Source organism: Ictalurus punctatus, chromosome 5 (genome assembly GCF_001660625.3).
Source record: "Ictalurus punctatus breed USDA103 chromosome 5, Coco_2.0, whole genome shotgun sequence".
In the NCBI taxonomy this organism is placed as follows: domain Eukaryota; kingdom Metazoa; phylum Chordata; class Actinopteri; order Siluriformes; family Ictaluridae; genus Ictalurus; species Ictalurus punctatus.
The window spans coordinates 13181285-13204865 of record NC_030420.2 but is presented as its reverse complement, the minus strand read 5'-3'; the positions used below and the strand labels follow the sequence as shown (position 1 = coordinate 13204865).

The 23581-nt window shown below is 42.7% G+C and overlaps 1 pseudogene; it reads left to right on the top strand.

The window, feature by feature from the left end:
• The first annotated feature begins 1206 nt into the window (after positions 1 to 1206).
• LOC108265171 (uncharacterized) overlaps positions 1207 to 23581 on the top strand; it is a 75640-nt pseudogene continuing 53265 nt past the window's right edge.

Genomic DNA, 23581 nt, shown 5'->3' with positions numbered 1-23581 from the left:
TTTCATGGTGAAACATCAAAGTTTGTGAGACTGCCACGCCAATGCTGCACAGCAAAAACTCAAAAGTTTCGTAATTTTGAGCTTCCGAATATGATGTCTATCTGATGAAATCTCTAAGCTTTCACTTACTGCTGCCAGTTGGTGATGCTATGACCGTGCCCTGCAAGACACATCCATGTGATCAGCCCCCAATAACAAATAAAAATCTCAATTTTGATTTAAATCACACAATGCACAGCAAAGATATGCACTCTTCACATGGAAGTTTATCGGAGTTCCATGTGGCAGTGCAGCAGTAGCACGCAGCGACCTCTCCAAATCCAAAAAGGTGCTATTTTTAAGATATGATAAAATAAGATAATATAAGATAATACTTTATTAATCCCCAGATGGAGAAATTTGACATTTTTGTCTCGTAGCCTGTTTTTTTTTTTACAGCACATGGACATCAGAGAAAATGGTGTTCATGTTTACCACTGTTAAAATACAGAAATCATGCAACAACCAACCTGCATAATGATCTGTTGGAGAAGCTGTGCGATCTCGGCTTGCTGCAGAAACCAGGCCTCCAATCCTCAGCATTGTCTTATGCTGGTGGCCGTGGTAAGGGACATCAAAAGCGGTGTGCAAGGAATCGGAAGTGTGGAATTAGGACAGGGGTCCATGATAGGCTAAAAGCAAACCCTAGCTGGCCGGCTCGCCTGTCCATCCTGCTCTCCAATGTCTGCTCTCTGGACAATAAACTGAACTACATCCGCCTCCAGCAGGCAACATGGTGTGAGTTTAGAAACTGTTTCATCTTTGTTTTCATGGAGATGTGTCTCAGCGACCGAGTTCCAGAGGCTGCCATTCAGTTAGACGGGCTCTCCTCATTTCATTCCAACAGAAACGCAGCTCTGTGCGGTAAGGCTCATGGTGGTGGCTTTTGTGTTTACACCAACATGGAATGGTGCAAGAACTTGATGCTAGCTTCTAGTTACTGCTCAAACTCATTGGTCAAGTTTGTGACTGTTAGATGCAGACAATTTTATTTACCATGGGAATTCACCACTGTCCTTATAATCGGAGGTGCATGCACTGCTGAGGACCTGAGACTCTGCCTTCAGGGCAGGTGAGAAGGTGGCTCTAAGAACAGCAAGGGCCAAACTATCCCAGGCCATCAGAGAGGCAAAGTGCGCACACGCCCAGAAAATCCACAGTCACTTCATGGATAGCAGCGATACGCAACGCATGTGGCAGGGCATTCAGGACATCAGCAATTACAGGACATCATCCACCTGTGACAGTGATGCCTCCCTTCCAGATGTGCTGAACAAATTTTACACTCGGTTTGAGGCACAGAATGAGTTGGCCATGAGGAAGACCACCCCTCCTCCCAATGACCAGGTGCTGTCTAACCACGACTGATGTGATGAAAACTCTACACAGAGTCAACCCACGGAAGGCTGCTGGACCAGACTACATTCCTGGCAGAGTGCTTGGAGGATGTGCAGACCAGCTAGCAGTTGTTTTCACTGATAACTTCAACATCTTCCTGAGCAGCACAATCATTCCAACATGCTTCAAGACTGCCACCATTGTCCCCGTGCCAAAGAAGTCTTCAGTGTCCTGCCTCAATGACTTCTGTCCTGTTGCACTCACATTCATCATCATGAAGTGCTTTGAGTGGCTCGTCATGAGGCACATCAAGACCCTGCTGCTTCCCTCACTGGACGCGCTGCAGTTAGCGTGTCGCCCCAACCACTCAAGAGATGATGCCATCGCCACCACCCTACATCTGGCCCTCACGCATTTGGACAAGAAGGACTCCTACCTTCGAATGCTTTTCATAGACTTCAGTTCAGCATTAAACACAATCATTCCTCAGCACCTGATTGGAAAGCTGAATGTACTGGGACTGAACACTGTCATCTGCAACTGGATCCTGGACTTCCTGACTTGGAGACCTCAGTCTGGATTGGGAATAGCATCTCCAGCACCACCACACTGAGCACGGGGGCCTCTCAGGGCTGTGTGCTCAGTTCATTGCTGTTAACTCTGCTGACTCATGACTGTGCAGCAATGCATGGCTCCAATCACATCATCAAGTTCACCGATGACATGACCATGGTGGGTCTCATCAGCAAGAACAACAAGTCAGCATACAGAGAGGAGGTGCAGCAGCTAATGGACTGGTGCAGAGCCAACAACCTGTCTCTGAATGTGGACAAGAGAGATTGTTGTTTACTTCAGGAGAGCACGGAGATCATCAAAAGCACCAAATTCCTTGGTGTTCACCTGACAGAGAACCTCACCTGGTCCTTCAACACCAGCTCCATAACCAAGAAAGCCCAGCAGCGTTTCAACTTTCTGCGAAGGCTGAGGAAAGCCCATCTCTCGCCTCTCATCCTCATAAAATTCTACAGAGGAACTATTAAGAGAATCCTGAGCAGCTGCATCACTGTCTGGTTCGGAGCTTGCACCTCATTGGATCGCAAGACCCTGCAGCGGATAGTGAGGACAGCTGAGAAGATCAATGGGGGTCTTTCTTCCCTCCATCATAGACATTTACACCACACACTGCATCCGCAAAGCCACCAGCATTGTGGATTACCCCACACACCCTTCACACACACTCTTCATCCTCCTGCCATCTGGAAAAAGGTTCTGAAGCATTCGGGCCCTCACGGCCAGACTGTGTAACAGCTTTTCCCCCCAAGCCATCAGACTCCTCAATACTCAGAGACTGGACTGACACAAATCCACGCACACACATTCTCTGAACTTAACACCATCCCACTCCCATTGCAATATTAGCACATTCCTGCATTGAGTCCTGCACTCCCATTGCAATATTTGCAGATTTCTGCATTGACTCTGTTGCATTTTTACTGCTACTGTATTTATAAAAATATAGTATTTAATGTATTGTCACTATTATACACGTTACCTAGCTGCTGCCACAATAACTGCTATGTCCATATTTGGTATAAGCTACTCTGCTGAAGACTAAGTCATAGCATGTTATGTTCACATTTATACCATTTTTAAATTATATTGTTTCTCTTTGGCAGCTTTCTTTTGCCCGACCTGTTATATCGGACACTTCCACACTAAAACTGTGTACTGGTCAGTGCTACACTGCCACTTACCGTGCCTATCATCCTGTTTTAGTAGTATTGTACTGGCCTGTGTTAGTAGTATTGTACTGGCCTGTGTTGTTTGCACATGTTTTCATGGGCACTTTGTGTAGAATGTGTAGATCTTCTGTGTCGTCTCATGTGGTTAGTGTGTTGTTCTATGTAGGACCATGGTCCTGGAGCAACGTTGTTTCTTTTCACTGTGTATTGTACCAGCTGTATATGGTTGAAATGACAATAAATCCACTTGAACTTGAACATGGCTGACTTCCTGTTGGGTGGAATCAGATAAAACTACGTAAACAATAACCATACCAAATCTTGCGGACCTCCGACAATTTCATCCCTACCACTTACTGCGTTTGCTGGCGCTGTAGAGCTCCTTGACCACACCCAAGCCTAAACACATACTTTTTTTATTTTACGCAGGCCAGATGTGCATGCCAAGTATTCTCACATGACAAATGGCTAAAAAATGGGTGAATGTGTTCAGAATAACTACTACTACTACTACTACTACTACTACTAATAATAATAATAATAATAATTGTGAAAAAACATTTCAAAAACAATAGGGCTTTAGCACCTCCGGTGCTCTGGCCTTAAATATAGCTGCAAGCAGCGATGATGGGCCCAAGCAGTCCAGTGCCATCGCCGCCTGGTGGATGTATGAAAACAATGCATAGTGAAGCGAGTGCTGTAGTGTAAAACACCCGAAATTACAAAAAAAAATAGTATTAAAGTTTGATGTGTTACCACAGCAACACTCAAGATATCAAGACTCCTTTTGAAATTAGCTATATCTCAACAATATTTTGACCAAGTTTGAAATGATTCTGATAAATAAAAGAAGCCTATTTAAAAGTCTGTTTTAAGTGACAATTCCTGCTGCCAGTTGGTGGCGCTATGACCATGACTCACAGAGGTCACATCCATGTGATCAGCCCTTGTAAACAAACATGTTTGATCTATATCACTCATTGCCTGCAGAAGATATGAGACACTTCCTTTAAAACTTCTCGTTTGGTGGAGCTAATAACTGTCATTTTGAAAGTTGTCCAGCTTGATGAGAACAATGTATTTATTGAGTTTGGTGACTGTAGGTAAAACCGACCCCACCACTTTAGTCAAAAGGGGGTGCTAGAGAGCCCCTCCTCTATGTCCATCTCTTAGCTTTTGCCTACTCCTAACGGCTGACAACTCTGATGTGTGTGCAGAATTTCATGAAATTTAAAGCATGCTAAGAGCCTCAAAAACATCAGAAAATAGTATTTGTTTCATGCGTTACCATGGCAACACTATTTAACATATAAAAAAAATCATTTAACAATTTTAGATCAGTCATGTCTTGACATTATTCTGAGCAAGTTTGAAGCGATATGGATGCACATAAGAAGACTATTTAAAAGTCTGTTTTAAGTGAGTCACTTCCTGCTGCCAGTTGGTGGCGATATGACCGTGACTCACAGTCGTCACATCCACGTGATCAGCTCCTGTGACCAAACATATAGCTCAAGTTACATCTAAAATCATTCATTGCATGCAAAAGATACGTGTTTCCCTTTTGTGCCATAACTTTATTGCCTCACCATGGCGAAACCATTTGAGATATCAAAAATCCCTTAGAAATTTAGCATCTTCAATGTCTTGGCATAATTTTTAACATGTTTGGTGACAATCACATGAATCGCCTAGGAGGAGTATTTAAAAATGCAGAGCCTGCAATTTAAAAAAAAAAAAAAAAAAAAAATTAAATCCTAAATGGCCAACTTCCTGTTGGGTGGAGCTAATGATGTCAATGCAAAAGTTGTTCGAGTCGAGAAGAACAATATGTTTACTGAGTTTCATACAAATACGAACCCGTATGTAAGATTTATACCCCAAGGTTTTGTACAGTGTAAAAGGGGGTGCTACAGAGCCACCCCATGATGCCCATGTGCTACTCTTTGCGTGGGCCTAATGGCCGATGACTCTGATGTATGTGCCAAATTTCACGAGTTTATGAGCATGATAAGGGCCCCAAAAGCCTCTGAAACTTTTAAAAAAAAATCCTTGGGAAAATGTTTGGGTTACGCATGTAACCCTGTTCCCTGAGAAGGGAATGAGACGTTCCGTTTAGCATAACACTATGGGGAGCGACTGGCATCTGAAGCTTTTGTAAAATTATGCCTCTATTTATATGATCAGGTGATGTGGCAATTAAGCGTGTCATGTGATATATATATCGCACCTGTTAACCGTGCCGTCAGCCTTTATTATCTGAAGCAAAGGCACAATTCACAGGCCTACCCCGGTATGACAAAGCTACGCAGCATATCGTTCCCTTCTCAGGGAACAGGGTTACATGTGTAACCCAGATGTTCCCTTTCAAAGGGAACACCACATTGCGTTTAGCATAACACTATGGGAACAAGAATACCCATGCCATCATACCGAGGGAATGGCCTGTTCAAAAAAGACCCAAGCCCGAGGGTCACTACAAGACACTCGAGCCCGGGGCGGAATGAATATCCAGGCTGTGGTGTAGACCACCCTGCAGCAGCACGAACATCCTGTAAGGAAACCCCTTTGGACAAAGCCTTCGAGGAGGCGACCCCTCTAGTGGAATGAGCCCTTATGTCCAGAAGCATAGCAAGACCGCGCGCCTCATAAGGGATAGAGATTGATTCCACTATCCAATTAGAGATGTGCTGCTTTGACACAGCATCACCTCTACTGTCACTGGCAAGCAGACCAGCAGCTGCTCCGACTTATGCCACTAGCCGGATCGGTGGACGTAAGTACAGAGAGCCCTTACTTCTTTTTCCAGTGTGAGGAACAGAGGAGGGCAGAAAGTCTGCAACACCACAGGGTGGGCAGCAGATGTAGGCACTTTAGGAATATAATCCAGCCTAGGATACAGAAAGGCCTTGGCTAATCTAGGGGCAAAGTCAAGGCAGGGAGGGGTCACTGAGAGAGCTTGTAGATCTCTTACTCGCTTGAGAGATGTCAGGGCCAGCAGAAGAGCTACCTTTAGAGTCAGAAGCTTCTCAGAGGCTGACTCTAAGGGCTCAAATGGGGCCCGTGACAGATCTTGCAGGACCACAGAAGGTGCGGTCTGCAGATGGGCCTCAGCTGCCTTAAACCTTGAAGTTAGAGGAAGGATGTTGCCCCACAGAGGGTGCATCAACAGGGTCATGGCTGGTCGAAATGGTGACCACGTAAACCCTGATTGTAGAAGGAGCCCAAGCCACTGAGAAACGTTGTTGTAAGAACTCCAGGACTGTAGCTATTGCTCAGTTCACTGGGTCTACAGTGGTTCCCTGTGGATGGGAATCTCCCAAGGAGCGCCATCTAGCAGGGATATTATCTCTGAGAACCATATTGGAGCTGGCCAATAAGGTGCTACTAGCAGCAGACATAGACTGTCTTGGCTAACTCTCGCTAGAACTTGTGGGAGCAGAGCGATCGTGGGAAAATTGTACAGATCTGACTTCATGTGCACCATGGCGCCCAGCCCTCATTGTGCGGGAGGAATGAGGGCAAACCACAGAGGGCTGTGTGTTGTCTCCTCAGAGGTGAACACATGCAGTCCGACTTGGCCAGACCTCTGCCATATGGACTCCACCACTTGTGGATGGAGCCACCAATCCCTGTGCCTCAGACCCTGCCTCAACAGGATGTCTGCCCCCACATTCCAGTTGCCCAGAATGTACATTGCACTCACTGACAAAACTTTCCCTCTGCCCAGAGAAGAATTAGTTGCGCCAGCCTGAAGAGGGGGCGCGGACATAATCCTCCCTGGTGGTCAATATACAAGACCATCGCTGTGTTGTCTGTAAACACATGGTGACCTCTCAATTGAGGAAGAAGGAATTTCAATGCTTCTGAAATTGGAAATATAGCCCACATTTCTAGGCAATTTATATGCCGCTCCAGATGAGGGCCGCTCCAGAGACCATGAGTTGGACAGTGGTCTAAGACCGTGCTCCAGCCCGTGAGGGAGGTGTCCATTATTACCGTCTTGCACTAAGGAGACACCCCTAGAGTGTGACCCAAGGCTAGAAACCGAGGACACTCAAATTCTCAGAGCATGTTGGCATCGCCGCATGACACTGATTACTCTCAGAGATTTCGTCCTTGGACAAAACCCCCAACTTCTCAGCCACCACTGAAACTGTCTCCTTTGCAATAGGCCCAATGGCATGACATAGCTCCAATAGTCTCCCATAGAGACTGGAGGGGATGCCAAGAGCCAGCTTTATCTTGCTCAATGTTGACAGGATTGACCATACGCATGTTGGGGATAGAAACACCCTCATCGTAGAAAAGTTCTCTACTGCACTGGAGAAAGCATACTTTTCTGAGGTTCAACCTGAGCCCCAAGCTCTTCATGTGGACGAGAACAACATCTCGATGTTGAACAGCCAGTTCCCTGGATTGTGCTAGAATTAACCAATCATCCAGGTAGTTTAGTACACAGATACCCTGGAGTCACAATGGAGTCAGAATGACATCCATGCACTTTGTGAAGGTGCGAGGGGATAAAGCTAGCAATATTTCTATGTGGAAATATGCACCTTTTAGATCTATCGTCACAAACCAGTCCTCAAACTGAATCTGTGGAAAGATAAGTTTGGGCGTCAAAATCTTGAACCTGTATGTCCGAAGAGTACAGTTCAGATGACGCAGATCTAAAATTGGACGCATACTCCTCTATTTTTTGCAGACCAGGAATTAATGGCTGTAAAAACCTCCCTTCCTCAGGGAAAGGGGTACATGTTCTATGGCCCCTTTGTCCAAGAGGGATCTTACTTCCTGTGCTAATGTCGGGCTCTGGTCTGTGCTGACTAATGTGGTGAGCACAACTCTGAACCAGGGGGGGTGTCGAGCTCTAAACTGGACCTGGTAACCCTTTTCTACGGTAGACAGAACCTATGAAGACACATTTGGCAGTAGTTTCCACGCTGCCAGACAGTCTTTTAGTGAAGTTAAATTAAGTGACATTAACTATTCCACATTCTATTGGAGGGAAAGCATTACATTTTTATTGCCCTGTGAGAGCTTGTTGACCAGAGAACACTGAAAACTTGGGACAGCCTTGGCTAGAGGAGGCCCTACAGTAGCACTAGGGGCTAACTGCCCTAACAACCTCCTGTCCCCTGATACATCCCTTCACGGCCCGTCAGGACCGCTCCTCTTTGTCTGCTTGGCCTTTATGATCATTCTCAGATCAGGCCTAGTAGCAGGCCGCGACTGTGGCTGCCCGGTTCTCCTAGCTGTCTGCGGGGGTTACAGGGCTGCCATACTTGCCTTCTGTGTCTCCCTCGCACTAGCCCTGGCCTGGGCTCCACTCCTGGATACCCGGGTGAACTCGACACAACAGGGAAGGAACTGGCTGAATGCCATATGTCGAACTCACTCAGCAGGTCTGCTTGGTAGGCCTGCAACACTGTCATTGTCTGCACTGACCAACAAGCAAGACTACTGCTGACTAGGCCTTGCCCAGCAATGCCACAGTGGCCTTACACGTTGATATGGATGGCAAAGCTGGCCCCCCTAAATTACCTGCCATCGATGGAGAGAGGTAGCCTCCTCCACCTTCATCATAGATAAATAGCCATGCCGTTCATGCCCCACAATGGCCGAATAATCCCAGATCGTGGGGTATTATAAACATGGCTTATGGCATTGTTTTCCCTCAGAAGCCTGATATTTTGTCATGCACTTCTGGAAGAAAGGGGAGTTTTCTGTAGTGTGAGGGATTTACTTTCACTGGGGAGAAAAAAGCTCATCCAGTCTTAGTAATCACTTCAAGCAGCTCTTTATATGCTGCTCTTAGTTTTTAGCAAAGAGATTTTAGCACCTCGGAGTTATTTTTGGGTGTGTGGTTTTTTTTTTTCATAGTGGAAGGAGGAGTCGCGACATGAGGTCCAAAATCCAGCAGAGAGCCTGACCAGGAAGACAGAGGAAGAGACAGAGCAGCGCTCGTCTCCGGCTTCTCTACCGGATCCATAAGAGATCCCCCAGATCTGAGACGGCTAGCTGCGTCGGCAGCGGCCATCCTAGATCCGCGAGCCTCTGAAACCCAACCCGCTTCGGCTTCCGAGAAGAGAGCGAGTCGCAAGCGGAGCTGCCTAATGTAGGCATTACAATGTGTAGTCAGACATATCGAGGGCTGCCATCACATGCTCCAACCCCTAGACACTTCACACAGAAAGTGTGCACTACTCCCCGTGATGATACGGGAGCAAGGCATAACATAATTCCTGAATTCTCTCACTCATTTTTCTTTCTCACTCATTCCTTTCTTTTTTCTTCTCTTTTTTTAAAGAGATAGAAAAGTCCAGAGATTTTGAGAAAAGATAGAGAGGAAATGAAGCGTCTTTTTGTTTATTTACGCAAATAACCGACATGCACTCTTGCTGAAGATAATAAGGCTGACGGTGTGGTTCACAGGTGCCATATTTTATATATATATATATATATATATATATATATATATATATATATATATATATATATATATATATCACACGATGCACTTAATTCCCACGTCACCTGATCATGGCAGGTCTATAAATAGGCATGATTTTACACAAGCTTCAGATGCCGGTCACGCATGAGGGCGCTCCCCTGTGAAAAAACTAGGGCCGCCCCTAATAGTCGACTAAGCTTCAGTTAACTAGAAAAGGCTTGGTCAACAAGAAAAACAATTCCACAGGAAGTGGCGAAGTCACACAGTCAGTGACAGAAATTTCACTAACATGGCTGGCCTGGCTGATCCACCTGCTAATAAATTTGTGAATAAGAAAATCAAAAGTGTGGGATCATTTTGAAAGGATAAAGGATGACCCCAAAAAGATTGCCTGCAAACTCTGCAGGCAAACTTTCGTCTATCATTCATTGACATCGAACATGTCTTATTATTTAAAACATGTAGGTAGCAGCCTAGCATTAGCCACTTTACATGGCTGCTCATTTTAATGTTAAGGTTAACTATGTTAACTTTACTTAGATAAATGTGTACTATTACACTACATTATCCAAATATTTGTGGAAGTTAAATCATACTGATATGTGAGAGTCACGTGACGCCATGCGAAGGGCAGACGTGTGAAAGACAGTTCTGTGCACTATGCTAATTTTTCTAATTATTTTCATGATATAATCTGGTGAAATTCGGTATACCCAGTTACACTTTTGCTGTTTGAGGTAAACATAGCAAAGAAGTTAAAATTCTCGAGCTCTGGAGACATTAAAAGACACTTACGTGTTCAAGATGGAAGCCTGAACAAGCCTGTGGACCGCTGACTCGTTTTGGGTGGTGCAGCGGGAGAAGAAATCCAGCGCCAACTGTCCAACATGTCGGGGATGTTGACGAAGGTTGTTGCTGACTTGGAAGATCTCGCTGTAATACGACGTTCGATTACTGCGATAGAAATAAAATTCTCTGAGTTAGTTACAAGAGTGGCGGATGCTGAGAAACGAATCGAGTATCTTGAGTCTTCGGAAAGGGCATTATAATGCGCTAATCCGCCCGCGACCAAGAAAGACTTGGAAAAAATATTTGAAAGGTTGGAAGATTTGGAAAATCGAAGCCGAAGGAATAATTTGCATATAATATATATATATATATATATATATATATATATATATATATATATATATATATATATATATATATATATATATATATACACAAAATATTGGAGTTCCTGAGCATGAAAAAGGCAGAGATATGGTGAAATTTCTGGACGAGCTTTTCCCGAGTCTGCTCGACATAACAGGCCACAAATTAGAACTCGTGCGGGCCCACAGAGTCTCGGCTCAGAGATCTGGCGAGGGAGACAGGCCGTGACCAATCCTAGCCAGGTTTCTGAGATCATCCGATAAAGATCTCGTGTTGCACCAGGCGTGGAGCAAAGGAAAGCTCTCTTGGAAGAATCACAATATTTTCTTGTTCCCGGACTTTGCGAACTCGACAAGAGAGAAACGCGATCGGTTCAAGGAATGCAAGAAAGTCTTGCACCAACGTAAGATCACGTTTGCACTGATGTTTCCGGCCAGACTGAGAATAAACACCAAAGACGGCAGCAAAATATTTACGTGTTCCAATCAGGCAATGTCTTTTATTGAATCAATGGGTGAATAATCCATTGGATGTTTCTCTTGTGAGTGGGTCGACTCGCTGTGCGCACTCTGGATTTCGGAGGAAAATGGGCGCCGTTTTTTTTTTTTTTTTTGCGTTGGCGCCGCCGAACGGCTAGAGGTTGTTTTGTTTTGTGAAATATCACTTCCTTAAAGAAACTTTGGCATGGACGGAAGATCACTTTTACAATGAAGTTCCAGCCCAGATTAATAATAGATACTACAGATGACCGCAAAATTATGCGGCCTCCGATTGAATTGGCTCTTGACCATCAGAGGAACCGGGATGCGGTTTTGTTTCTTTTTGTGCTGGCTCCGCCTAGCGGCAGGGCTTCTTTTGTTGAATAACACTGCTTCAGGACAGTGGCAGATGTCTCTGCTCGCTCCTTGCGCTTGTGCCTCCTGTTGGCTGAAGTCCGATTTGTGGAGTACTTCCACGTGACTTTGGAATAATGACGTCATTCTTTCATAACAGCCAGCTCGCTGATTATTCGTTTGTCTGTCCGAGGAAACTGAACGGCTCTATATGGGCTGGAATTTGCTTTGTTTTGTGAAGGAACACCTCTGAGGCAGTTCTGTGAATTAGTCTATACATTATTTGTGTTTACTCTGCTTATTGGTTGGGGTGTATTTTATTTTAGAAAATATGTTATGTAATTTTGCCTCAGAATCATGCAATCCGATGGCAGAGTTGTCGCGGGGGCTCTCGTAGGCGTACATGGACTCTGAGTTTAGGGGGATTGGCACCGGTTGGCGCTGTCATGCGCGGGGTTGATGCGCATGTTTTTCTTTTTTCTGATTGTTTTGTTCGGGGGGAAGCTTGGGGTTTTATTGTTGCATCAATGTTGAATTGTGGTCTTCATAATTTTGTTTTTGACACACAATTAATTTTTTATGTTATATCAAAATGTCAGATGTTAATATGAGTGTACTATCCCTCTCCATGTGGAATGTGAAAGGGTTAGGACACCCCATAAAAAGAAGGAAGGTCATTACTTTTCTTAAGCGTAAGAAATATGATATTGTGTTTCTTCTTCTGTGTTTCGCATCTTTCCCAGCAGGAGGCTGAAAAATTTGGGAAGATATGGGGTGGCCAAGTTTTCTTTAGTGCTGGCTGAAATAAGAGCAGAGGAGTCATTATATTGGTAAATAAGCATCTACAATTCAAATGTCTCAAACAGTTTAAAGATAAATTAGGGAGAGTAATTATTGTTTTAGCAGAAATTCAGGGGCAAAGTGCTATTTTGGCTAATATTTATGCACCCAATGCTGATGATCAGGGCTTTTTTATAGATCTTGAAGGGATGTTGCAATCTGCTGGCACCCCACATGATATAATATTGGGAGGAGACTTTAATCTTTTGATGGACTCAGTCCTTGATCATAGTGTTGCAAAAGTGTGTAAGCCCCCTAGAGCAACAGTGACGCTTCACAGGATGTGTAAAAATCTTGGTCTTGCAGATATTTGGAGACATTTGAACCCATCTGGTAGGGACTATACATTTTTTTCTTCAGTCCATAAGATTTATTCTAAAATAGATTTTTTTTTTTTTATATCCAAATCACTCATTTCATCTGTTGCTGAATGTTCAATCGGAAGCATTCTAGTCTCAGATCACGCCCTGGTGAGTTTAGAGATGGGGCCACAAACGGAGAAGAAGAAATCATTTAGTTGGCGCTTTAATGTATCTCTTTTACAAAATCCTGATTTCCGACAAATGTTAAAGACTGAACTTGATGTTTATATGGAGACCAACTGGTCCTCAGTATCCTCTGTGGGCGTGGCGTGGGAGGCACTTAAGGCGGTTCTTAGGGGTCGGATCATACAGTATGCCTCATTCATTAAAAAATCCAAAGCACAATAACTCGTGGAGTTGGAAGGACATATTAAAATTGCAGAGGCAGAGCTGAAGCGCCGAATGTCGTCTGATGGTCTCAGAGAGTTGACCAGATTGAAATATAGATGTAATACTATTTTGTCGAGGAAAGTGGAGTTTTGGTTATTCAGGGCAAGGCAGTCATATTTTGAGTCGGGGGACAAAGCAGGAAAACTTTTGGCTAGATATATAAAACAGAGGGAGGCCCTTTCTACCATTCCCGCAGTGAAGTCTGTTAGTGGCGAAGTTTTTACCTCGGCCATTGAATTAATAATGCTTTTAAAGAATTTTATTTTGATCTCTATAGTTCAATGTCTTCATCTACTGATGAAGATATTAGAAACTTTGTGGAACCATTAGAACTCCCGAAATTGACGACGGAGCAAAAAAATGCTCTTGATTCTGAGATAACCCTGGAGGAGCTTGGCGAGGTAATTAAGGCCCTGTCTATAGGCAAGTCTCCAGGGCCAGATGGCTTTGCCGCTGAGTTTTTGAAATCTTATGCTACAGAACTGGCTCCACTTCTGTTAGAAGTTTATACAGAATCATTAAAGAATGGAAAGCTTCCTCCAACCATGACACAAGCCCGGATCAGTCTGATTCTTAAAAAAGACAAAGATCAAAGTGAGTGTAAAAGTTATCGTCCAATTTCCCTGATCCAGTTAGATGTAAAGATCTTGTCGAAAATTCTGGCTAACTGATTAAGTAAAGTTATGACATCTCTTATACATATAGATCAGGTGGGGTTTATTCGGGGCCGTAGCTCTTCTGATAACATTAGACGTCTCATTGATATCATGTGGTCAGTAGCAAATGATCAGTCTCCGGTTGCTGCCATCTCACTTGACACCGAAAAGGCGTTTGATATGGTAGAATGGGATTATCTTTTTAAGATTTTAGAGGTGTATGGGTTCGGGAATACTTTCATTGGTTGGATTAAGCTACTTTATAGACACCCGGTAGCGGCAGTACAAACAAATGGACTAATTTCAGATTATTTTACCCTAGATAGGGGCACCCGGCAGGGTTGCCCTCTTTCCCCATTATTGTTCTGTCTTGCCCTGGAACCATTAGCAGCTGCGATAAGAAAGGAGAATGATTTTCCAGGGGTTGTGGCGGGAGGTGTGGCGCATAAGCTTTTGCTTTATGCAGATGATATTTTATTATTCGTCTCTGACCCTACTAGATCTATGCCTTGCCTCCACAGAATTATTAATTCCTTTTCCAAATTCTCAGGATACAAAGTCAACTGGTCTAAATCCGAAGCTTTGGCTCTGACAGCGTACTGTCCTGTAACGGCCTTTCAGCCTGGTGCCTTCCAGTGGCCCAAACAGGGCATTAAGTATTTGGGTACTATATTTCCAAAAAAATTGTCCGATTTAGTTAGTGTTAATGTTGACCCGTTAATAAAAAGGTTTTCGAGTGATGTAGACAGGTCTTCTTTACATTTATCTATGATCGGGAAGGTTAATGTTATTAAAATAAGTTGTATTTCAAAATTCAATTACCTGCTACAATCTCTCCCTATAGATGTCCCTCTTTCTTATTTCAAGCAATTTGAGAGCATAGCAAAGTCTTTTATTTGGAATGGTAAGCGTCCCAGGTTAAATTGCAATAAGTTACATAGGCCGGTTGACAAGGGTGGGCTAGGCCTACACAAGATTCTGTTTTATTATTATGCGTTTGGTCTCAGACATTTGGCTCATTGGTCACTTCCACCTGAGAGAGCCCCTCCCTGGTTCTGCATTGAACAAGAAGTTCTTGCCCCTATTTTGCCACTGCAAGCCTTTCCATTAATCTAACCAGAGTAGTTAAATCACACCCCGTTATTTCACATCTGCACTCAGTGTGGACAAGAGTGTCCGGAGTATTTGATTCTGATATTTATCTCAATGTTGCCTCGAGCCTATGGCTAAACCCCAAACTACATATTAATAAGTCCACTTTTTGTTGGTCAGAGTGGATCACGAGGTGGGTTAATACACTCGGTGATCTTTATGAGAGTGGTGTGATGATATCTTTTGAAAAATTGGTTCAACATTTTGGGATCCCCAGATCTCAGTTTTTTAGGTATCTTCAACTACGCCACTTGCTCTGTACTATTTTTGGGAGTAGCATGCACCCCCCTAAAGCAGCAGATACTCTGGGAGAGGTGATTTCTGCTTTTGGAAGAGGGCATGAAGCATCAGTGTATTACTCCTTACTGATTCAGAGTCTAGGGGACGGAGTCTCGACCACTCTCAAGAGATTATGGGAGAAAGATTTAAATTTGGAATTGGGGGAGGGAGAGTGGGCTAGGATTTTAAAAAATATAAAAACTGCATATAGAGACGCAAGGGTGCACCTTATACAATTTAAGATTTTACATCAGTTCTATTGGACCCCCTCTAAATTGTATAGGCTCGGTCTTAAAGACACACCCACCTGCTGGCGATGCCATTCAGAAGATGGAGACACTACCCATGTTTTTTGGGGGTGTCGTAAGATCCAAGAATTTTGGTGGAAGGTGCAGAGCTTTGTATGTGAGGTGTTGAACACTCAGATCTCGTTCTGTCCCAGACTCTGTATTTTGGGAGATGGGGAGGTCACAAAATTGGATAGGTACAAAAAAGATTGGGTTTTGACCAGTGTGATGATTGGTAGACAGGTTATTTTAAGGGGATGGAAATCAGATGGAGCGCCCTCGTTTCCAGAGTGGAGTATGGAGATGGGGAGGGTGGCTGCCTTTGAGGAGGGGTCGAGCAGAAGGATTGGAGTTGGGAATTCCTTCAGGAAGAAATGGAGCAGTTATTTGGCGTCTTTGGGGGACTATCGAGGAGGGGCAGTGGAGAGTATAATTTAGAGTTTAGATTATACTTGATTATTGTATTTTTTTTTTTTTTTTTTTAAATTGTGTGTATTTTTATTTATTTTTATTTTTTTGGATATGTGAGTTTATATTCTATTGACCACAGGGGTGTTCGTGGGGTGACCAGGGTGGGGTGGGAGGTTGGTAGGGGGAGGGGTTATAGTGAGGATTTATGTTAAAATAGTTTGATTCATTATATATGTTGTTTGTATTTTTTTGGGTTAACTTGTGAATCAATAAAAGTATTAATTACAAAAAGTCATACTGATGTTTAATTTAACGTGCATTTCTCTCTAGGCTCATCCGTTATACTGTGGAGATGTCTCCATGCCATATACTCCGCAGCTAACACTGACTCAGCAAACTCTTGTCATCAAACCGCCACTTACCGAGAAAAGAAAAATAGAAATTATGGACAAAAGAGTTGATTTTGGATTCGGAATTCGATGGAGTAGGACACGAAGTTGGAGGCTCCTGCTGATTTCGATTAAAATTGTAATTAATTTGCGCTTTTCGGTCATATAATATATTTTGACTTATTCTACTCTGTTTCCTTGTTTTCAATTTTAACTTTGTGGTACGTTAAAATGTCTGGAAAGAATACGAAAACCCGTGGTAGCATTCAGAAACGACTGAGGCCAAGTGTGTGCGCCACGAGCAAGCCTCCTTCTCCCCCTGAATCCACATCGCCGAGCGGTGACCCTGACTTCACCGCACTCAGGCTTGAGTTGCTGGCTTTACTGAGGAAGGACATCGCCGATATTTTTAAAAAGGAGCTCCAGAAGCTCCAGCAGACTCTCGGGGGTGCGCTGTATACTATCCAGCTTGACCTGCAGGCCGTGAAAACACAGCTGGCTAGTGATTAAGTTGCTACCGAGGCTACCATATCAACACTGAAAGGTACTGTTGTGGAAATGGAGCACACGCTCTCCGGTTGCACCGATGACATAGCTCACATGAAGACTACTATCGAGTCTCTCACTGCGACCATGACTCAATTAGAGAATAAATGTGAGGATTTGGAGTCGAGGTCACGGCGCAATAACGTTAGGATAGTCGGAGTTCCAGAGGGCACTGACACCTGTACAACTGCTGCTGTAGCGGCCTTGTTAAAAGAGGCGTTTGGTCTGGAGAAGGAGCCGGTTTTGGTCCCACCGGACCCTTCAGCCGAAGCCCAAGAATGGTGAACGACCACGACCTATTGTGTGCAGATTCCACTATCACAGTGACTGTGTTGACATTTTACGCCGTGCGAGAGAGCTCCAGCGGATTAAAGTGAGGGATTTGACCAGCTCCGTTTTCCCCGACAACACAGCCAAGACAGCCCGGGCCCGGGCCGCGTTTAATGAGGTTCGGCGTCAACTTCGTGGTATTAAGGGCACTCGCTATGGAATACTTCACCCAGCTCGGCTTCGCATTACATATAACGGTGTTCAGAAGGACTTTATTTCAGCGGAGGAAGCAGGAGACTATGTTAAACTCTTGATATCGGGGTGAACTGCATCACCTACACAGCTTCATCTTTTTCGCTCTTCTATTATTTTTTATTTTTTGCACTCGGCCTTCCAGCTCTACAGAATTCTGATTTTTATTGAAAATATTGTCGTTGCATTACTCCACCTAGATTTTGTGGGCTTACTCCTCTTAAAATTTACTTCTCTGTTTTGATGCTCTGACCGGGTTACAGTTTCTGTTTATTTAATTTTATTAGTGTTATCTCCTCGGCTTTATGTGCTACACTGTTATATTATTTGTTACAAGTCCTTAAAGGGTAAGGACATTATATTTATTATTGTATGCAGACTGTTTATCAGACTTGGTAATTTTGTTGGTTAGTTCAGCTTACTCTCTGAGTTGTTTTCACATGAGAGTTGTTTTTACATTGTGGACAATGTTCGGTTTTTGTAGGATACACTGCTGTCTCATTTGTTTATGGAGACTTTGGAGGATTGTGAGAGTAAGCAGAACATGCCAATGCTTTGAAGGATGTAATGTTATTTAATTGCGAATCTGTTTGAGTATTTAAACCTAATATGGTGAACAAATTATATTATAGAATTCAGGCAATTTTACTGGGGTTATCTCATACAGTGTAGCAAGTAATAATCTGCAAAGACCTTTGTAATATCACAGTCTAAAACTGTATTTAAAGAGAAGCAAATTAGTAAATGAATCACATGTAAATGAATCATACGTAAATGAATCATATGAAAATGTATCACTTGAATATGAATCTCATGAATATGAATCTCATGAATATGAATCTCATGAAAATTAATCACATGTAAATGAATCATACGTAAATGAATCACATGAAAATGTCTCACTTGAATATGAATCTCATGAATATGAATCTCATGAATATGAATCTCATGAAAATGAATCACATGTAAATAAATCACATGTAAATGAACCATATGAAAATGAATATATAAATTAAAGACAAAAGAGTTGATTTTGTTGCACTTGAGGTTACATTTGAGGTTTCAAATGAATGAATGAATTCCTTGAGCCAGGATAGAATGTTTCCAAATGTGACACTGTAATGCATGCCATAACAAGCAAGTTCAACACAACTAAAGACTTTGTTGTTGAGAAAATTAAAAGTTGTACAGCAGTCAGCTTCTCAACAAACATATGGACCCCATACCAGATGAAAATTTACATGACCATCACTGCACACTGCATTTCTGACAAAACAATGGTTGATTCAGGGCCACTGACATGGTGGCAAAAAAATGAGGAACGCTATCCCAAGCTTGCTAGAGCTGCTAAACCCCTGCACTCCATCCCTTCCATGTCCAAACCATCAGAACACTTTTTCTCCAAGGCTAGATTCATTGTGACTAAGATTTCTTCCCAAAAATGTAGACAAACTTGTGTTCCTTTCTTATAATAATATGAGAAAAATGAGATCGGAGGGAAAAAAAAACAATAGTTATAACTGGCCATATTTTTTGTAGTGTTTCAGTTTGCTGTTACCCTATCTATTTACTTTATTCGTTATGTATAGGCTATATTATTTATTTTGTTTAGGAACTTCTGTTTCATTCAAAGGCTCATCCTTCACCTGAGTATGTTTGCAGTTTGCACTGATATAGAGCAAAATCAAATATTTAAGAGAAATATTTGTTTGTTTATAATTTATACTTTGTTCCTACATTTTAAAAAACATTTTAAAATGCTGTTTTACGCTATTTTTCTGTTTGAGTTTTTGCACCAAACAATTTTCTTGCTACTTGTCTGCACTGAAACTCAAACCATTTATCCCTGAATATACTTAAGTAATTAAATTAATATCATAAACATTAGATTAAGTAACTAATGGCTTATATGAACGACTACTAGCCAACTTAGAAAATCTATATTCACGGGAAGCCCTAGAAAAAGCATTCCAAATACAATAGGGCTTTAGCACCTCCGGTGCTCAGGCCCTAAAAATAAATGTATGAATTCTCCCAAAAATTTAATTGAATAAACATGCTTGATATATAATGAGCTCCTTAGCAGTGGCTGAGGCATCATTTTAACCGGACATAGATGATGTCATCAGTGGGTGCCAGTATTTAGCTGTGTCAACAGCCAGTGCCAGGCATCTTCCACTTGCCGATGCTTACCTGACTGCATTTGTGATTGTGCTTGGGCAGTTCGCTCCTTGGTTTACTATGATATTTCTGGTTTTGAACTGTGGGTGCACTGTGTATATCTTATACTAAATAGTTTTAGATCTTTGAACAAAATACAAAAAAAAGGCAATCTGAGTAAACACACAATGCAGTTTTTATTTATTTACTTTTTAGTTGAAGCAAAAAAGTTATCCAATACCTATTACCCATGTGAAAAACTAATTTCTCCCCTGAACTTAAAATCTGGTTGTGCCACCACTAGAAACAATACTGCAACCAAATGCTTATGATAACTGGAGATCAGGTCTTTCACTAGGTCGTATAATTATACTCATATGCTTTGGATCATTATCTTGCAGCATAATCCAGTTGCGCTTGCGTTTCAACTTGAAGATCCTTTAGGATTTTCTGGTTGAGAGCAAAATGCATGTTTATTTCAATTATTGCAAGTTGCCTAGGCCCTGAAGCAGCAAAAGACCCCCACACCATCAAACTTTCACCATCATGATTGACCATAGGTATGATCATTTTGTGGAACTCTGTGTTTGGTTTACACCAAATGTAATCACCCTTCCTCCAAACAGTTCCACTGTCGACTCATCAGTCCACAGAACACTCTCCCAAAAAGGTTTGCTAATCATCAAGGTGTGTTTTGGCAAAATTCAGACGAGCTGTAATGGTCTTCTGGGTTAACAGTGGTTTTCACCTCACCACACTTCCATCGATCCCATTTTTGCCAAATTTCTTTCTGATAGTGGAGTCATGAACAGTGACTTTTCTTGAAGCAAGAGAGGCTCATAGTTCCTTTGATGTTCTCCTTGGCTCTATTGTGACTTCCTGGATGTGTAGTTGCTGTGCTCTTCAAGGAATTTTGGAAGGTTGGCCACTTTTGTGAAGGATCACTACTGAGTTTTTTCATTTGGAGATAATGGCTCTCACTGTGGTTCTTTGGTGTCCCAAAGCCTTTGAAATAGCTTTGTAGCCTTTCCCAGACTGATGTATTTAAATCACCTTCTTCCTAACCATTTCTGAAATTTCTTTCAATTTTGCCATAGTGTGTTCCTGGTTAAGGCCTTTTAACCAACTTTATGCTGTTGAAAATTTCCATTTAAGTGTTGATTTGTCTGAACAGGGTTTGCAGTAATCAGGCCTGTGCAATGAACTTGAACAGTCATCCACTGCAGGTACCTCAGAGGGCTCGCCAGACCATGGGAACATTGGTGGTTGACAGCCTAATACACACTGAAAGGAGGTTAAACCTGTGGAGGTGTGTTTCAGGGAATTCTGCACATACTCAGTCCAAGGCAAAAATACATGCCATTGATACTGCTCACGACTACAATATGAATGCCGAAACCTTCCAATATTTTGATTTAGTCTCTTCAGTTGTCCGTTAGCCTGCAAATGATAACCAGAGCTTAAGCTTACATTGATGTTGAGTTGATTGCAATGACAGAGCATTAACAGTGGGGGCAGTGGTGGCTTCGTGGTCAAGGCTCTGGGTTACTATCGGAAGGTCGGGGGTTCAAGCCCCAGCTCGGCCAGGCTCTGGGTTACTGATCGGAAGGTCAGGGGTTCAAGCCCCAACACTGCCAAGCGGCCACTGTTGGGCCCCTTGAGCAAGGCCCTTAACCCTCTCTGCTCCAGGGGCTCTGTATCATGGCTGACCCTGCACTCTGACCCCAGCTTCCTGACATGCTGGGGTATGCAAATAAAATTATTTCACTGTGCTGTAATGTGTAGGTGACCAATAAAGACTCATTATCATTAACTGTTTCCATGGCTGTTGGTAGACCTTTCAATGGGAGGAGACAACATGACTTAGAGAATCTATCAACTATAACAAAAATAGTAGTGAAGCCATTAGAGTTGGGCAAATAAGTAATAAAATCAACTACTAAATGAGACCATGGTCCAATGTGTCCAATAGGTTACTGACTCCTTCCGCATGCAAAGTAGTGAATAGGTTATCGGTCTGACAACCATTAAGTATTACTTATGCACGAAAAGATTTAGTTGATAAATGCCTGGAACACGAATGGGGCATTAGCTAACCCATATGGCATGACCAGATATTCGTAGTGCCCCCTAGTGGTGAGGAAGGCGGTTTTCCATTCATCTCCTTCCTTAATTCTGATTAAATTGTAGCTACTTCTCAAGTCCAGTATTGTAGAGATCTTTGCATAATGCAACTCTTCCAATACAGAGGGGACCAGAGGAAGGGGATATGGATACTTAATTGTTACAGCATTAAGTGCTAGATAGTCAATGTAGAGACTCAGATCACCATCTTTCGTATCAAAGAAAAATCGTGCAGCAGCAAATGTAGATGGCGATGAAACCATAAGCAAGAGCTTCTTCAGTATATTCTTCTATAGCTTGTGTCCTCGGGAGTGATAAAGGACAAATCTTACTTTTAGGTGGTGAGGCATTGGGCAGCAGTTCAATGACACAGTCCCAGAATCTAAGGTGACAGTTGGGTAGCCTTCTCCTTGCTCCTTCCTAGCCTCCATCATGTCACTGTAGTCACTGGGGATGTGAGGCTGGGATTGCTGCAGTTGGCTTTCAATTCACATGGTTAAACATTGAAGTCAGATGCAGTCATTAAAACAGTGGGCATGGCAGAATGGAGACCAATTAAGTAGTTCCCCCTGTCTCCAAGATATCTGTGTGTCATGCATTGATAACCATGGATAGCCTAGAATTATGGGGCTAAGTGGTGAAGAAATAATATAAAATGTTAGTTCTTCAACATAAAACAGTCCAATCTGAAATTTCATGGCAACAGTTTGCAAGGTTAGCTGTCCTTTTCCTATGGGTCCATTTTCAACAGCAGTAATATGTAATGGTGGTGTAATGGAGGTGTAATGGATATTATTGAGATTATTATTGAAGTTCTTTGACAAGTTCATGGTGGATGTGATTAATGGCAGATCCAGAATCAATTAATTCTGTAACACACTAAGGATCATCATCATTATACAGCTTTATTGGAAGAGTGAGACTTTGATTTGTGAGGTTAAGGAAAGATGTCACACTCATTTTTAATTCTTTCAGAGTTCCAGTGCTGGTTTCATTTGGGCAGAGAATGCAGCAATGACCAGGTTGGCCACAACAGATACAGACATTCCAGTAAACATCACAGATGCTCTTCCATGCTTCACTTGACTCTCTAGACACAGAAGGCTGAGATTCAGATGCAAAGGTAACTGACAGAGAATGACTAGAATGTGGGTTGTGTCGTATCATTATCAACCTTGCTAGCAAGAGTGATAAATTGGGACGGAGTGAGTGCCTCGTCCTTAGACGCTAGTTCAACTCATAACACTAAATTCAGTCCCTCAACATGTTCAGAGCATTATCATTCCAGCCACTTTGAGTGGCTAATGTACGGAAACATAAAGCATAATCCGCTGCTGACTGATCATCTTGTCATTAATGTAGTAGTTGCACAGAAATGTCTCTTCCTTCAGCAGCACATTCAGACACCTCTTTGATTGGTTGAGCAAAATAGGAGTAGGAACTTTGAACTTGATTGTCGTTGTCCCAAACCGCAGTGGCCCATTCTAACACCTTACCCATTAGTAGCAACATGACAAACACATTTTGTATGTTCTTGCTTAATTGCGACAGGCTGATTTGAGAAATAGATGGCACATTGCTGTAGAAATCCCTTGCACTTGTCGGCAGATCCATCAAATTTTTCAGGTAAGGCCATTTTTAGTTCCGAATGGGATGGTGGAAGAGACTGAATGTAGTGTGTGAGATTATCATTAGCTGCTCACAGAGTCATTAACTGACCTTGCAATCCTGAAAGCTCCTCATTCTGGTATGTGATGGCTGCATGAAGTTGAGCAACATTCACTGGATTCTGGTCAGGCGAAGTATTCAGTAATGAAATTGAAACAGGAGGAGGAGTAGAATCCATATGTGGGTGTTTATTGTATAAAACAACAGTACCAGGCAGATAATCCAAACAGT